This window comes from Zootermopsis nevadensis, unplaced genomic scaffold, assembly GCF_977971745.1.
Source record: "Zootermopsis nevadensis isolate Lab colony 2312 unplaced genomic scaffold, Znev_1.0 Znev_ptg000022l, whole genome shotgun sequence".
Classification (NCBI taxonomy): Eukaryota; Metazoa; Arthropoda; class Insecta; order Blattodea; family Termopsidae; genus Zootermopsis; species Zootermopsis nevadensis.
In genome coordinates, this window is record NW_028259154.1 from 19238330 (window position 1) to 19257070 (window position 18741).

Sequence of the window (18741 nt, forward strand, 5' to 3'; positions counted from 1 at the left end):
AATAAATTCATCAACTCTATCGCGAAAAGATGTTTTTCCCCATATTGGTATTTTTTTATTCTGCGAGTCGTGCAAATAGCCACTGCCGTCTTATCCGACTGAAGTTCTCTTAAGGGATGAAATGGCGCCTGTACAAAAGAATAATTGAGAGCGTTTGAATAAAAATTTCTGAGAATATTTTGGACGTAAGAGGGGCTAAGTAACTGGAAGCTGAAGGAAGTTGCATAATTAGGAGCTCTGTAGGTTATACTTTTTACAAAATCATATTAGAGCTATCGCCCTGATGATGGACCTCTGAAACGTCGGCAAAATTCTACTAAACTACACAGTGAAAGGTCAGGAAACAGTCATATCCATAGTCGCTTCCTTGAGAACCTGAAATTTCAACTCTAAATCTGCATTATTCTGTTAGAATGAAGAAACTTGAGTGTAAAACCCATACAAACAGCAGGTAAAATTCGTCGGAAACCTGACAGGATGGTATCATTTGGGAGACCTAGACTTAGGAGGAAAATATTAGGGTTATTAATAAAGAAATTGTATACAAAGTTGAGGACTCATTTAGTTTTTTCTAGGATTAGGGACCAGTGACGGGCTGCTGTGAACACGGTAATGAACGTGGATCGTGGTCATGTGGGTTGTGCCGCCGTGCGGTCTTGTAGGAGGTTATCAACTTGTCGGAGGAAAGTATATCTTCCATCTTCAGCGTGGAAGGGTGGATGTTCTCCGAAATGTTAGTAACCACCTACAAGACTACACGGAAATAACTCGGGACCACACAAACCATATTTCACCTCCGTTAAAACCTCATATCTAGTAAAATATTGAACCTTCCTGTTACAGAAGAGGCGGGCAGTTTCTTTATTGGTTGAATGAATATTATCTGCTCAAAGGATAGCTCTGCTCCTTGGAGTCATAAATCTAATTTAAGGGTTAATCTGTCTACTTACTTATAAGCTACTTGCTCTTGTGAACTGAAGTGTCGGCTTCAGTCGGTGCTGAATATAAAGATGTAATCTCGAATTCATTCAAGAATCAAAAGACCTCATTATGATTTCTTTCACGTGATTCACGCACCACTACATTCACTCAACGACATATTCACGATAGAGCTCGTTGCCGTAAGCAAAGTGCTTGATGTCCAGGTTAGTTAAAACACATTGCACCAAGGGGATAAGTGCATGTGGCAAATTGAAGTCTGTTTGTCTGATCAGTGTTCACTGTGAAGTGGTGGCGGGTGAACATTAGGAGACCTGGAAGTAAGGTTCCATTTAACGTACTTCCACTTACTTAAAATTTAATGTGTTGATGGTGATCACAGATTAAAAGTACTATATTTCGGATTACGAAATGATCACATATATTTTCGCAAACTTCCCGTCTTATATTAGAGCACGACTTGTTATTTAAGGGAGCATAATTCCTCATTGGGTTTCAAAGCTATGGTGGTAATCGTGTATTAGAAAGAAACTTGCGTTTGTAAGGTAGGGATTATTATGAATCGGTCCATTTTAAAATTACCGTAATATTTACGTGACGTTATGGATAATAAGCTTTATTACACGCTTATGGGAACTGATGTTAAATAATATACCAGTACCTTTCTGAGAACTGGTATGTTTTCTGTAGGCTCATAAATGTTCAGACCAAACTTTCAAGCACAGAGATTGAAAGAAATCTGTGTGCGCTGCCGTACGATGTTTAGACATCTAAGTGAATTCTGTTTCTTTGTTCAGGATATTCTCAGAAGCGTTACAGAAAGGCCGAATTTCATAAAGCTGTTTCTCCCCTTTCGTTTTATAGCTGTAATGTTACGTTACATGTGGTCTATTGCCTTATTGTTTCATTGACAACATTCCACAACTAGGCATTTACAGGGTTCCCATAAAAGAATGCCCGTTTTACAAATTGAAATATTTAAATTAACTCTATAGGCCGAAACAACAACAAATAGCGACTTGCAATAAATAAATAAATTTGAAGAATATATATTATATTTATTTTTGACGTGTTATTGTGATGTCTATACGAATGTATCAGTTGTGTACTAGCTAGAAAGTAAACTTTTATATAATCTTCCTGTATCAACGTATAAATAGCGAGACACTATGACAGGCAAATGATCTCTGCATGTGGTGTTTGAGAAGAACTTCCTTTCCTTCGAAGCAAATTGTGATAATTGTGCACGTGGTTCTCAGTCCTCACATATAGCGTAGTGCGAGATAGAGAGACACACACGTGACCGTATTTATAATAAGTTACCTGACGTCACAGTTTGACATGCAGGAGTACTGGTATGTACTGCAACCCCAACACGGATCAAGAGAACAATAATGCTGGCACTTCAAGCCACGCATTCATGTCCATATCAATTAGCTTCAAAACTTAATTTCGAAACTGGCCGCCACACGATAAAGTCAATATTGTCTTCTTATTTATTCCTGTTCCTAGGCAGTGTTGCTAAAAATACGGCCCAAAGCCCGAACGTAGCTCACGAGTAGTTAGTTTGTGTTTTGGATTGCGTCTTAGTTTTTGGAGTTAGCATGAAGAAGGCGGAAATATTTCATAGAGTGTGAACGAACGTACTTCGTATTTATTTGGTGCAGAGTTTCAAGTTTTCTCACAAACTGACTGTACTAACCGAGGTTATTTACTGTTTTCTGCAGTCCTCAAGTCAAGTGATGTGAAGGTACTTTGTTTTATATCACGACCGATTTTTCTCAGATACTTCACAATTCATCGTTTCTAATTCGAAATTTAAATAAAAATAATGAAAATCAATTATGTGTTGCTTGTTTCTTCCACATAGTGCAGGAAGTAAATACGCCTATAAATCTGTGTGACTTAACTCCAAAAGTAATAGCAGGATTTCGACAAAACTTGGTATGCAGCGTATACACGTCAAAGTGTGGGGTTAATTTGTGTCTCCTAATGGTACAGTAAAATTCCTATTTTACATGAAGCTCAAGTCGAAGTACTGATTTTCTCAGAAATGACTCATCGTTTGTGCATGGTTTAAAACGGTTAAAGATGGCTGTCTTCTGGGATGTTTAATCGCGTAGTTTGGTAGATAATAACCGACGTTTCAGAAGAGCTTATGACTATGTAATCAGGGCGATGATGGAGGCAGCAAGCTCCTATAAAACGTCGGTCAATTTTTCACGGCGAAACGTCCCAGAAGACAGAAATCTTCATTCTCATCATATTTAACACAAAACAGGGAACTTGATTCATTACAGTTTATTAAACGATGCTGTGTCGTTTGGGCTATACCACGTTCGAATTTTAGTTGCGTCAGTACCAATCTTGAGGATTTTTTTTGTTTTTCTTAGTATTTTCACATTGGTATTATGATAGCATCTTGAAACATATTTATTTACTGTTCATGAGCATCTTCCAATTTTAGTTAACACTACATAATAACCTCTGTGTTTGAAAGACTGAATAATAAATCGAAAACGCTGACTGTTTATTCAGAATACTGCAGAAAATTGTGACAGTTGACAGAATTACGGCAGTTACTTTTTGTATGTCTTAAAGAAAGGAGAGAAGAATGGTGCATCGCCGTGTTCTTCGACCACTTCTCTGGCACATTTGATAGACGGGTCAGTCTAAGCTGTCTGCTGCAGGCACTCGTTCCTGCGTTGATATTTCTCCGTGTCATTTTATTTTATTTTAAAGAAGGGGAGCCGAGAGGAAAGTATGAAAAATTGTGCGCATGATCAATACTGTCGTGAATGTTATGATTTACTTAAATCTAGATTCATTCTCACGTTAACAACTGTTTATATAGTGCCGAATAAGGTGATGAATGTTGCTGAATTTCTAATTGGAACGAAACAGTCGTGGACTGTTTCAGATTGTTGTCCTGTAATTCGCGTGAAGATGACGAGATAAACCACTCGAATATGTCCGTGAAGATAGTGGGCAACCCTTCTGAGATTCGCATCGGTTTCTCTCAGACTGCATATCTCGAGTATTACGACTGTATTATCTTAGGCCTTATTCCGTTTAGATGGCTTTAAGCTAAAACGAATTTCACATTGTAGTGAAGCTGTGTTTAAACGTTTCCACACCGATTTCGTATTTTAAAACGTTTTATTGTAATATTTATATGGTAATGTATGATTTATATTACCGAAATTCCCAAGACAGTAAACTTTAAATTTATAATGATAATAAATTAATTAAATTAATTTATATAATGTATATTAAAACCGGAATGGTCACTAATTTAAAAAAAATTACGTACTATATTAAATCTGTGCTATGAAACGCGCAGTTCTGTTTTCTGATTCCTTAATGCAAAATGTATGTGTTGTTTTTCATTTTAGATTGCTGGTTTTGCTTGTACCTTTGGCCACGTTTGGAAAGAATCAAACTGGACAGATTGTTTAACTGCCATGTGCTCCGACAGTGGAAGGACAGACGGGAAGCACCATTTATAATCGATCTATCCGACGCAACACAGTAATCTGACAGGTTAGTTTAATCTTATAAGGATTAATGTCCCAAACTCATAACGAAAATTGCCGTCTGCGAGTCCATACGTTCACACTGATGCCCATTTATATGGTAAAAGAGAAAGAAAGCTGAAACAGTGCATTGCTCAGTAATTCTGGAGCGACCGTACTTTGCGTGAATTTGTGACCATAAATCTGTACATGCACAATAATATATTTTGAAATATACGATTTCGCCATAAGGAACTTTTACTACACAAAATTATTGAAGCCTGCTTTCAAATATTTATCATAAAATTTGATGTACTTCAATCTAACGTGGCCAAATTTGGTTGGGGATGAAATGGTGTGGTGTGAATGTAGAAATATTGGCCAAAATCGCTATAGATAAATCAGAATCAGAATCGCTTTTCGAATAAAGAGCGGAAAATCAGGGCAACCAAGTGTAATCATAAACGCTGGTGGTATAACGCGAAAGGCGTGTTAACAATGCAGTCACTTTATAGTGAGATTAATTTATGTTGTTACTTAATGTACTGCCAAAATAACGAGAAAACTAATGTTCCCGTATTCATTTTAAATGAGTTTAAATTAAGCGACCTAGTATATCAGGCGCTTTTTATACACTGAGCTTTCTGTTTAGACCATTTAACCAGTTAGTGACCGAATTGAATTTGAAGTGTTTTTAAAACACCAAAACATCTACAAGTTTGCACTATCACTGGGCTGTTATGTGCGGCAGTAACCCTCTAGACTTCTATTCGTTTCAATTTCGACCTAGTTACTGGTTATCCGGACCGAAGTTTCGCGGTTTCCTTTAGCCTTCCCAGGGGAATGTAGGGACAGTGCTTTATCAAATGCGCTACGACGTATGTTTCCAAATCCGTAGTCGCATCGTTTCTCTGTTGACTACCTTAATTTCTGCAGATGAAAATGTGTAATCAAATAAATTATTTTTATATTAGGTATTAGTGCTCTAGAAGGGACTCGAACGCACTTTTACTTATAAAATGACCGTCTTCTGGGTTGTAGCGCCGCATAGTCTGGTAGAATTTTACCAACGTTTCAGAGGTACTTGCTGCCTCCATCATCAGGGCGATGAGTCGCTCAGAGAGCTACAACCCAGACGACAGCCATCTTCGTACTCACCGCCGTGAGAACCTCAAATACCACACTTTAATTTTTTATATTTTCTTTTAATAATAACGTTATGTTAACTAACTAACTAGATGGGTTACCGAATCCGAATTAACGAAAGCCCTCCACCGGACCCTGTCCTGGGCCAACAAAATCCAGTCTCCTTCAACTCCTATCTCCCATAGATCCCGCCTGACATTATCCTCCCATTTACGTCTAGGTCTCCCCAGCGGTCTCTTCCCCTCAGGTTTCCCAACCAGTACCCGGTGCACACCTCTTGTTCCATCCATGCGCGCTACATGCCCAGCCCATCTCATTCTTCTCCCATTCAATTGCAAACCCTCCTGCCTATCTTGGACTTTCCTGATAGCATATTCTAGCGCAAAGTTAAAGAGCAAGGGAGACAAAGCATCTCCTTGTTTTAGACCGTTCTTGATGAAGAATGTCTCAGATACATATTTACCTACTCCAATTTTGCTACAGGTTTCATTTAAGCACATTTTGATTAGACTCACTAGCTTCTTTGGTATACCAAATTCAATAAGAATATTATATAGCACTTTTCTCTTCACACAGTCATAGGCTTTTTTGAAATCTATAAATAATTGATGTACGGTCCCACTGAACTCCCATTTTTTCTCTAGTATCTGACAAATGCAAAAGATCTGATCAATCGTTGATCTGTTTCGTCTGAACCAACACTGATGATTCCCAATAATTTCGTTCGCATATGGGGTTAATCTTGCCAAAAGAATGTTTGATAGAATTTTGTATGAGGTTGATAGCAGAGAAATTCCTAGGTAATTACCACACTCAGTCTTGTCCCCCTTCTTATGAATATGAATAATTATGGATTCCTTCCATTGTTGTGGCATCTCTTCCTTATCCCAAATTAACTGAATAAGCTTATGGATCCTCATATGCAACTCTTTGCCACCTGCTTTAATTAATTCGGCTGGAATCTGATCAATACCTGGAAATTTATAACTTTTCAACTTCCCAATGGCTAGTTTAACTTCATCTGAGCTAGGTTCTGGCACTAACAGTTCAGCTGTAACGTTATGTTAAGTTTCTAAAATATTAAATAACGTGTTTTTGAATCCAAGGTTACTTTAAATTGTCCTTGTAAATATTACGTATTTGATGCCAGACTTTTCATTCTATTTTATCAGCGCCTGCTTTTTTACATAAACGTTTGCGATTATAACGTTTCTAGGGTTTGAAGCTATTCTGAAATTTATTTCTGTCTAAAATTACTCGAGAGAGAGAGAGAGAGAGACTTTCTACAGAGGAAGAAACCCCTCTTTATTCTTATGATTCGTAAATTTCGTAGTACAACCGTAAAATAGTCATAGTACTGTAGTATATAAATCTATATAAATTCAATGTTTTTACACTCAAGACAAGACCATTCTGAATGTACTTTATTAGCCGTCAACTCGGTATTTTATAGCTACCTACAGAGTGTATAAAAATGCCATATTTTGCCCAAACTACTGCAAAAGCATTATAAAACGGAATAGTTTCGATGTAAGTTGTACTGTATTAGACAGAAATTATGCAGACATAGCCGTTAAGCTTGTTCTTCGTTTAATGAAGTTACACCGAGGATAAACTGGATGTGACATAGGCTTTTTTCTAGGTGTTCGTTGTTTGTACTGCGTAAGAAAGATTTATCCGTTCATAAAGTCGAGCTGGGTCCAACGTCCGGCACTGTGTGTTGTTTGAGGAGAAAGAAAATGCAATTATTTGTTCGGCGTTCAATACAAAGTGCAATAAAAGTCATATGGATGTTGTAAGAAAGTCTGAACTTTTGTTCAAAGTTTTCTTATATGTTGAAGCCAACATAACTAAACTTTGTTGCTACCATGTTCTTGTTCTTTCTTTGATGAATTTTACTTTTCATATACGCACGGAGTGTAACATACAGCTGTAGCGTGGCATATTGTACTCAAGACCCATTAAAGACCTGCTTGGATAGAATTTCTGCTGAGAAACTAGGTCTTCGTGCATGATGGGAGGTGGTCCTGGTTTGCCTCAATTCCTCCAGCTGAACATGATGATGGAATTTTCATTGGTTAAAATTTAGAATAATACTTTACTGTCAGTGCAGTGTAACTTCAAAATCTGAAGACACTACAATTCATACTTATCAACCAGTCATTTATTTATTATTGAGTTTTCTACACAGAAGGCTGTGTCTGCCGAACACCGAATGTTCGCAGTCCACAACTCTCATATAACTGTTTCTAATAGCGCTGTTCTTTTTATTATATAACACTTTTTCTTTCCTATAATTCGGTTTCCCTTCATAATCTTCATTTACACGTAATTTTATACAAATATTTTTCAATACAAACATTTCTTAATTCTGCAACATTAATACAATTTCTTATACTTTTGTAAGATACATCGTCATTAAAAACAAGAAATTTTCTACTCGGAAGTTTTCCCCTCCAGTTCCTGGTTTCAGAACATTTTAATAATATATGTACAGCGTCTTCTTCCTTCCTACATAGAGGGCATCGTCCTTTTTAAAATCATTGTTTGATCCTTCCAGTTTCCAGGTACTAATCTTAAACCATTCTAACACACTTCTTTAATGACGAACTTAAAAATCTGTACTCCTCCCCCAGTATTGTCAGGGTGATTAAGTGGAGAAGAATGAGATGGGCTGGGCATATAGCGCGCATGGATGGGACAAGAGGTGTGCACCGGATACTGGCTGGGAAGAGACCGCTGGGGAGACCTAGACTTAGATGGGAGGATAATGTCAGGCGGGATCTATGGGAGAGAGGAGTCGAAGGAGACTGGATTTTGTTGGCCAAGGGCAGGGTCTGGTGGAGGGCTTTGGTTAATTCGGTGATGAACCTTCCGGTTCGGTAAGCCATCTAGTCAGTTAGTTAGCTAGTTAACCAACTTCTTTAGTTTCTTATAGAGAAAACTGCGTATTCCTCCCTAACCCACTCCAATCTCGTACCCCAATAAAATATTGATGGAATTTTCTCTGATAATTCCAAACAAATGCTGTCTTTCTATGTTACTGCATTTTAAAATCATGTTACATGTTACCATGTTGCTGTTCTCCTTTATATCTTCCCACATACATCCCACTCCTGTTTCGTGTAATTCTTTACTCAGTTTTTTGTGCCGGTCTTATAAATACATTACACACGTATCACAATCAGAACCCCCTATGTTTGGTTACAATTTGAAATAATTTTTAAAATTGTAAATTGGATTACGATGACTCCGGATAGGGCATACAAGAAGCTTTTGCCTTATCGGCAATAAATCATGATTTAAGCTTTATAATGCCTAATGCCAAATAATTAGACTACTCGTATGTCTGAACCAATTTAACTACGCCGAATTGTAATTTTCACCACGTGTTGTTGAAGAGTTCAGAGACGAAAGGCGTGTTTATCAAGGTTACATTTGTTTTTAAATTTCGTCAGAGACCCATTTGCTAGATTTAATGACATAATAGAAACTTACTGGTATTGGAGTTGGCAAGTAAAGTGAATTGAATGATTAAGAAGTTTCATGTTCATTACAAGAAATTATCTCACGTTCGCTGTACTTTGCAGTTCCTGAACAGAAACTTGCTGAAGTTAGGAAGCGAGTTTACCAGCGGTTTGCTGATTCCCTCCGTTGATCAATGATCAACTAAACAAGGTTAGACTGTGTGGATGAGTAGGGGTTGATAGTGCGCACAGTGTGGTCACTGCAGTGTATTGAATTTATACTCTGGGGTTTCTAGGGACGGTAGAATGCCTCTTGACGTGATATAAAGCCGGCAGATCACTGCACATATCAGTGCTTGGTCAGATACCACGTAACATGTAACTAACTGGACCAGAATTGCACACGAAGAGTATTCCAAAGGGAAGAATTTAGGAGTTAATATCTGTAGATTAAAAGAGGGTTAAATCTCTGTAATAATTGTAAAGATCACTATTCAGAAGAAAAATGAATGACTTAGATGTCTGTGTGTGTTAATGTACTTAACTCACATTTTGCGCTGAACGGAAAGTATTGTGTTTTATAACGATACATTTTTTCTTGGTCCTTTAGAAAAGGAGAATTTTGCGAAGTTCGTACATAATTTTCACCAATTTTAATCTTCCTTTCCTCAACAACACACGTGTGTGTACCAAAATACTGGGTGATATATTGTCAGTAGTCTTGGGCACATTATTATTTCTAGTCAGAAATTTGGTTAAAGGCAGCTGATGATAAACTGTAGAACGTGTAGAATGCATGGCAGAGACCAGAAATCCGTACACAATTTTAGTTGAAAAAACTGAAGGGAAAAGGCCGCTTCGGAGACCTAAGCATAGACGGGGTATAATATTAAAATAGGTCTGAAGTAAATAGTATGTGAGGGTGTGGATTATTTTATTTGACTCAACCAGTGGCAGAATGTTGTGAAAACGGTAAAGAAACTTTGGATTCCATAAAATTTAGGAAGTGAACAGCTGAGTGATTTTACTTCCTCTAGAGGGGAACTGATTAGCCACGGTGGTCTAGCGGTTAGAACGCTGGCCTTGTAATCCTGGGGTCTCGGGTTCGATTCCCGGCGGTGCCCGAATTTATAACTTGTGTTGGGCAAGGCCGTGGTCTAGGCAACAACACGGAGTTTTCCTCCGGGGGCTTCCCCGGTTTCTCCGTGGCATCCCATTCACACACAGAAGAAGGCAATGGCAAACCACTTCTGGATCATCTGCCAAGAACGTATATGAACAGGTCCCAGTCCGAGAAAAGGATGGAAGGATCCTGTTCATATGGACCTGTCGTCAGACAGAACACTAAATAAAAATAATAGAGGGGAACTGTGCTGTATTGAGTTACTTACGTTAATACATAAATAAATAAATGAATTTCTGATGTTATAATTCGGAGGATCAACACTTTGAGCAAACAGATCCATTACTGGATGTAATCTTAAGTAAATTCGGTAATACTAACAGCCATTTCCGCCATTCCAACTGTTCAAGTGTTTCATTACTTGATGGATAATCCGCATAATTACAAACTTTTGCAACCTAAATTATGTGAGTTATACACCTTGTAATGTTCTTACATGTTCAGTATCACTTTAGGATATTGATTTATTGATTCGTTCGAACATCTGTTTCCGATGCCCCTGAGGGCTCATGAGGCTGAGATGTCAAGACGCCAGCTGATCTCATCTTTGAGAAACGAAGGTTTTAATTGGCTTCGTAGACAGTAAATGCCACTGCCTTGAAGTGAGTCTCCAAACAGTGGCACTGCTTGGGCAGTTTCTTTAACAGAATGTAGATAATGTTCTCAGAAATTAGGTCATAACGAATGCTATCTCGTCCGTGTTGAACGAAGTTCGGATCCCTGTTAAGGGGCTCTTCTGGTCACTGTGTGGATAAAGTTCGGGCAACAGAGGCCCAATTGTATGAAAGTGTTTTCAAAATGGCTAGAATGCAATGCAAAGTAAGAAACATGTTAACATTAACACTTGTTATCACTCTATTACATGTTCAATATTCAGAGTGTTAGAACTATAAAATATATTTGTTACATAGTGTTCCTCCTTCATGTTTCGGATACTTACAGCCAATCAGAGGTCGGGAAGGACTGTTATTCCGGGCTTCTGGTGCCCATTTTGTTAAATTCCCAGACCTCATTACCGTTTTTCAGGGTTGGTTTTGTTGAGATGTTATATATACACTTCACGGACGATTTGATGGGTTTTACCCACTGCTCGGTGACCTTAGCAGGAGTATGCTGCTGCTTTTTTCACTATGTCCCATGTGCAAACAACCATGTATAAAAGTCTGCCGTACGGAATGCTTATTTTCGGAAGAATTTTCAGAACACTCCGGTTAAACATTTGCATGGTTGTATGATTTGAGGTTTTCACAGCTGTGAGTATGAAGATTTCTGAAGACAGAAATCTTCATTTGCATGGTTATTTAGCATTGCAGTTGTCACATTTCCCAACCACTGTCTTATCACGTGGGGCGATTTCTTGGCCTTCCAGCTTACCCAGCGTAAGTCCATTATATTTTTCATTTCGAGAGAAGACCATCGGAAGCTACGGCTACAATTACGAAAGACACAGCGCACTTATCACCAGCTTGATGATAGGTTGCATGTGTGTGCCCGAGCTGAAAAGGGAGCTCATATTAAATAACATAAACAAAATGAAACATGCTGTTATTTCTAAGTCAGAATTCATTTCCTGTTTTGCTGCATTCGGTTAGGGTTTATATTTGAAATATCGGCACTCCTATATGGACATTCTGTATATGTTTGTGTATTGGATTCACTTTCCTCCACTTGGTGATTTCAACCCAGGCAATCTGTAGTGATCGTCTCATTTCGACAGGTGGTTGTTCTCTGCTGCAGCCCCTAGCTGATAACTTAATCCCCTGTGAATCCGACCTAACCGACAGTCCTTTGTCTCGTTTCCCCCTTTACTTCGCTGATTATGATTCATTACTATGGTGGTTTGGCTTCTCTATCCTTCTCCACATTTCGCTGGTGGGTCAGCCATCTTCTGACCAGATTACCTGATATCGCATTTGTGGGTACAGAGTGTTTAAGAAACTTTGGAAAAGGACCAGTTGCCCTCTGACTCCTGTTGTGTCGTGAAACAAGACGGTGTAAAGTTGATTCTGTACTTCAGCCCTTTGCCATGAAGGGAGTTGAGATTTTCTCTCCTGCAGTGCGTGCTGCGTTAAGCCCAGAAGACAGCAGCTGGAACGTATCATCCATCGAGAACCAAGGTTAATGGTGCGTGGACCTTTACTCCCATTTCCCCACATGCCTTTACAGCCTCAAGTACAGGGACACCTTTACAGTATTTTTACTTCTGTCAGAAACAATGGTATATTTTACGATGTGTGAATGTTCGAAGCCTGACACTTTTAAGAATGCAAACGGAAGTTTTCAATGCAGACCGAACTGCAGACTGTAACCATGGAGATGATATTGCAGTAGGTCGGTATTAGGAAGTTGGTTCAAGTCTCTTGTATCAGCGCTTGACATTTTTAAAGACTTGCAGCACAGTTCTGATTAGAAAACTTAGTTTTTCTTTTCTTCGGTAACGTTTTTAAGATTCTCACCGTAAATTACTTCTATCTTTCAGCTTATAAATATGTTAACAATTTTCCACTTGGACAGAATGTTGCATTTCCTTTACTTCTGTCGATTTATAGTGTTATTATATTATTCAAATGTGCCACGGTGGTCTAGCGGTTAGAAGGCTGGCCTTTTAATCCTGGGGTCTCGGGTTCGATTCCCGGCGGTGCCCGAATTTATAACTTGTGTTGGGCAAGGCCGTGGTCTAGGCATCACGGAGTTTTCCTCCGTGGCATCCCAACAATTACTCCATTCACACACAGAAGAAGGCAATGGCAAACCACTTCTGGATCATCTGCCAAGAACGTATATTAACAGGTCCCAGTCCGAGAGAAGGATGGAAGGATCATGTTCATATGGACCTGTCGGCAGACAGAACACTACAAATACAAATAATATATTATTCAGTGTTCTGTCTTACGACATTTCCATTGCTCTACCCAAACAGAGCTCTCCAGTTTTCCCTATTCTCAGCTTCTCGTTTTAATTCTTGGAACTTCATCTTCTATTTATAGTGTATAATTCTTAAAGGCCTGCACAAGTTCTCAGAATGTTCGCTTTACTTTATTCGTCATTTATAATTTTCGATTTCTATTTACGCTGTCAGTAATGAATGCTAAGAGCCTGATTTATACTAGCTTTGCACAGTCGTGTCAATAGGTGGTCTTCTGTTCGAAACCCGACATATCTGTAACCAGTCCACCAAATTCATTATTGTCCTTTCCGCAATATAAACTAGGTGTGCCACGAAATAACTTATCTTTGCGTCTTATTTTGCTTTGATTATGAGAAGTTTAAACGTAATATACTGTGAATTTTAGTGTAATGTAGCGTAAGGTGAAAAGTGAAATGACCATCTAGTTAGAAACAATTTGATGTGACCGTGACCTGCACACTTCAACGCACTAACCTGGAGTTTTCTCGGAGGTTCAGAAAGAAATACAGCCTGTCTTCCAACCGAGATTCTAAGCAAGTGGGCTACTTCAGATTAGGGAGCAGAGCGCTACCTGATGAAAGCCAGTGAGAACAGCTGTGCGTCAGAAAGATGCCAAAGTATGAGGCAGTTTGTGTGGGTAAGATCAGAGGAGAAGAATGCGATAAAAATAAAGCAATGTGAAGCTGAAGGCGACGGGAAATAGAGAAATACGACAGACGCGTCGAACGTAAGAGAAAACGGCTTAAATATATAACGAGGGAGCTGGAAGGTATTTCCCCAGAGATTGTCGGTAATTCCCAAGAAATTATTGAAAAATGGAAGGAAAAAGGGATGGGCTGCCAACTCGCTTACTAGACAATGAGGTTGAAGTTGTGGGCTACAGTATTATGGGTTACGGCGCCCCGTAGGTTTTGAAAGAACGTATAGCCTCCATTTTATTCCTACCCTGAAGATGGAATCGAAATATTTCTCCGAAACGTTAGTAATACCTACAAGACTATACAGCGTGATAACCCAAAAGAAGATAACCAACTTCCTCATCGCCGTGAAAACGTCGAGGGTGTTGGAAATTCGCTTTTCGTTTCGTTTCATCGGCGTAGCTAATTGACGAAGACAGTAATGAACAGTGTAACAGGTCTGCTAATTTCTTTCATTGTTTTCTACAGTCTTTTGGCTAATGAGGTAACGGCCATAAAATAGGAAAGTGATACAGAAATTTCGGGACGCGTTACTTTGTCCTGGTCGGAATCGAAACGGTGCACCCTAAAAGCCTAACATAGTTTCATGGTTTTTCTTAGTCCCTCCATGTACATTCCTGGATACTTTAAAATAGGCCACTACTGTTTTTCGTCCAGAACCTTTCCATTCTACCCTACAATTCACTGCTGCATGAGCATAGGTAGTGTAAAAGCGTCGTTAAATAAAGAAAAACAATCAACGAATGTAGCTCAGCCCTCACTCTTAACATTTTGACGACGATGTCCATAATAGTACTATCTGAAGTTCTGATGAATTCCGTTTCGTGATTAAATTAAACCTCTTCTCATTAGTGGATGGAATGAGTTTCTGCGCAAGTAGACCGCTTGAAGTGAAGTCCCTGGGGATAGAAATATAAACACTAAGTGCATGTAATATAGACTGTTTAATAACGGCTCAAGGGTTTAAAGAGAAGCATATGGTCATTCTGGAAATTAAATCGTGTAGCAAGCGGAAGTTCTGTGAACTTTGATAATACGTTCATGAACAGGATGAATATGATTCTCATGCTAGGCTCTGAAGTAACTTGGCATGCTATTTTGCTGGCCATTATGAAAATGAACGCAACATCTCAGTAACTTACAAGTCCATTTGCAATTGGCTAGTGGAGCTACTTCACATTTTTAAAAATAATATTATTAACTGACTTATTATCATTACTCTTGTTAATTGAGAATATAAAATTTAAAACCTAATGATGAGATCGTATCTGTCTGTCCATCCATTAGTTTAGTTTCTGAAAATACCCAACGGATTCAGATTGAATTTGGTTTAAAATAAAATTAAATTAAAAATTCCAGTTTATTCCATTTTAAATAACGCTCAAATAAAACATTTGCACTTCCTCTGTTTCGAATAGGTTTCGCGTGGCCGACACATTGCTATTTTACCGACTCCACATAACACAGTCCTTAATCGAACATTCCAGGAATCTTCATACTCACCTCTGTGAAAACCTCAAATCTTACAGTCCTTAATCCTTGATGGGAAACTAAAAATCACTCAACTGATCATTCATACCTCATTATTTTAATACTGTATTGAACATTGTCTGAGGTAGGCAAACATTAACATTTTTTGTGTTACCTATAATTATTTCAATCCCAACGATCGTCAGTAATACAAAAATTAATGTAATACAAATTGGGCACTAGGCTATAATGACAACCAGTCACCTGAATACTGTAGTAGAACCAATTGACGAAATGTATTACTGGCATAAACATTTTTCCTCAGGAGTTCAATTGGATTTCGTTGTCTCTGCATAATCTTGTTACCGTCCGTGCCACAGAAAGAATCTCGATAAATATAAGGAACAAAATTTATACAAATGGAATACTTCAGTTTAGAAATGTAAATAAAATGCTGCTTGTCGAAAGAATGTTACGTACATAAAATGCTAATATCCTGTGGATGAAAATGTAACTCATGTCTATTTAGGAACTCAATTTCAAGGACCATGGAAATAAATCCTTTTTGTGATAATGGAAAATTTAAACGAACATGTTGTTGATCTTCAGATCCTCAGTTCTTAAATTCCTTTTTTGTTTAGATCGATCCTTGGTTCTCTCTAACGACGCTGTCAGTTGCTTAGCGTAAGTAATATATTTAGCGCCGAGTGATAGGTTGGTTAGTGAGTAGTGAATCGGAAAGTTTGAGGAAAGGAAGCGGTCTTGGCCTCATTTAAGGAGTACGTTCAATCGGGATGGCCAGTCTCCCGACCGAGATTTGAACCCAGTACTTCATGGATGTGAAAGAGGAGTGCTGATCACTCAACTGCTGCTTTCGGACGTTAGTCTGTCATGATCGTAGATTTACTAACCGAAACTTCATTTATGTCGTAAGATTTGAGGTTTTCGCAGCGGTGAATATGAAGATTTCTGTCTTCTGGGTTGTTGCGCTGTGTAGTCTGGTCGATGTTTACCAACGTTTCAGAGGTCATACTGCCTCCTTCATCAGGGCGATGAATATGAAGATTTCTGTCTTCTGGATTGTTGCGCTGTGTAGTCTGGTAGATGTTAACCAACGTTTCAGAGGTCATACTGCCTCCGTCATCAGGGTGAAATCTTCATTTATGTCATTAATTTATGATATTATCTGTCCTGCTGGTCTTCATAAGTGTTCTTATTTAGTTCTTCTAAAATGCATGGTCTTCGATTCATCACTTATTCATAATTAGTCCCAATACATTCTTCTAGAACTTGTGATCTTTTCTACTTAGTAGTTGTATAATAAATTAATTTTATTAGTAGGTCTTCCGTAAGTGTAATTAATTATTCGCGGCATATCCTATTAATAATGGCCTATAAATTAAAGTAGACAGTTCATTCTAAGTTGGTATAACGCTTACTTATATATTATGATGCATAACTTACATAACACACGAGTGTATTTACATACAGTGACATATGTGGAACTTTAAAGCATGATTACCCAATCTTCCGACTTAAAAGGGCTGATAGTGTTCGCTGTTATTGAGTCGTCAGTGCTCAAGTGACATTAAGCTTTCAATCTCGTGTTTAGTTCTTTGTTAATTCCAGACCGACACACGATGTTCAGTACGCACAGAATCGGCAGGGATTTCACTTGTTGAAATGTGGGTTGGTGCAAACGGATATTGAATTTCACTGCCTATTTTCAGTTTGTACAGTACTGAACTGCATAATTTACAGTGTGGTATAGTACAGTGGTTAGCAGACTCTCTGTTTGTGGTTCACCAAACTACCCAGTATGGCCTTTGGCCATACTGGGGAGATAATAATTTCACTAACGAAATAGCTGAATGGGGTAGTTTTCCTCAAGCTCATAATTGTTCAGCTGTTCAGATTGTCTGCTTTTTATGGAACCCGGAGGTCATTTCTGTGTTTGCAAGAGCCCATCAGTGGGCATATCCATTTGTTTAGCGATGAAATTTTAAAATTATATTTAATACGAACACGGTCATGCTGAAGTGTTCCGTGTTTATTCTTAGTCTCTTCACGTATAGCAACTTTAAATAAGCAACAGACGCCTTTTCTCATATTCTTATCGGACCAACACTTTACATTTAAAATACCGCCGATAAATGACGTGGAATCAATCAATCAATCAATCAAAATTACGCTTGTTAATAATTCCTAGTAGGGAGAATGATAGTCATGCGGTTTGTTGGTTTAGTGTAACTAATCACATTTCCATGTTCTATTTGGCTACTAATTGTTCGAACTGGGCTAACGTTACGACAGAGAGAAGTCATGATGGAACACTTGAAAGACAGCACACGTACGTACATGATCCATTACTGGCCTCTTGCAACAGGAACCACGTGTTTCTGAAGCAAGTTACAAAAAAGAGTTAAATTGGTGATTATTCTCTCGTGTTAATATGTTTTTTTTTTGGAGAATGTTCGTGTCAATTCTTGTTTGGTGTACGAAATTATCGACGAGTTCCGATGAAATTATGTGTTTTAGTGTTCACACTGCAGTTGGTCAGTGTAATTTTATTTTCGTCCGTAATGGGTCTTTATAATATGCACTTTACGCTAAGTTTAAATAAAATGGATTTTTTTCTCTCAAGAAATAACTCTCTATGCAAGCATTCATACGAACGTAGAATATGTTGTCACCAAGATCTTTTATTTGAAACGACGTTCTCTGATGTGGTTATTACTTAATGAAATACATGGGAAAATATGTTTGATTATTGTAAAATGTCTACATATAGTGCGACTAGCTTTGCAATGGTGGGGTTTCATTAGCAATATACGAACATCCTGACCAACGACATATGAAAATGGCAAAGAGCGGATTTGGGAAAATGTGTAGGGCATACTACTGCCTGTAATTTTGAAGAAACGTTTTAATTTTGTCAGTGCGGGCATAAGTCGTGCCAGGAATATAAGGCTTTAATTCTTCATAACGTTTTTTCAACTTGGACATACCACCGTCGTCGGACTTCGGCCTAAGTCCGCATTCCCAAGATCAGAGGTCTTCTCCTGATTAACAAACAGTGATTTCGTAATCACATCTCCACCCTTTTTCGTCTGTGAATGAATCTAAAGAGAATTAAGAATTTGTGTGGGAGTTAAAATATGAGTCTCTAAGTACCGGAGTGTCTGGTATTTCTAGATTAAAGTGAAATTTCTCTGACGAGGTTTCTCATTTAAAATAGAATACAAAGTACTCCGATGCGAAGGCCGTAGAGGTAAAACTGAGCCGTGTTAGACAAAGGTATGACCCCGAAAATGGCAAGTTTAAAAGTGAAAAATCACCGCGGAATGTATTTCTGCCTGCTATCTCAGAAACAGCTGATGTCATAGCGTAAATGTCAGTGTTTCTAAGAGAGTTT

At 38.3% G+C, this 18741-nt stretch overlaps 1 protein-coding gene across 7 annotated transcripts in view; it reads left to right on the forward strand.

The window, feature by feature from the left end:
- Gyc88E (Guanylyl cyclase at 88E) overlaps window positions 1-18741 on the forward strand; it is a 72521-nt gene that overhangs the window by 31224 nt on the left and 22556 nt on the right. For 6 of the 7 annotated variants that reach the window (XM_087354154.1, XM_087354152.1, XM_087354158.1 and 3 more), the window contains exon 2: window positions 4335-4482. The gene's annotated coding sequence lies outside the window, so the exon portion shown is untranslated. Of the gene's footprint in view, window positions 1-3535; window positions 3606-4334; window positions 4483-18741 lie in introns of those variants that run through there. The other variant, XM_087354156.1, reaches the window with a different exon arrangement.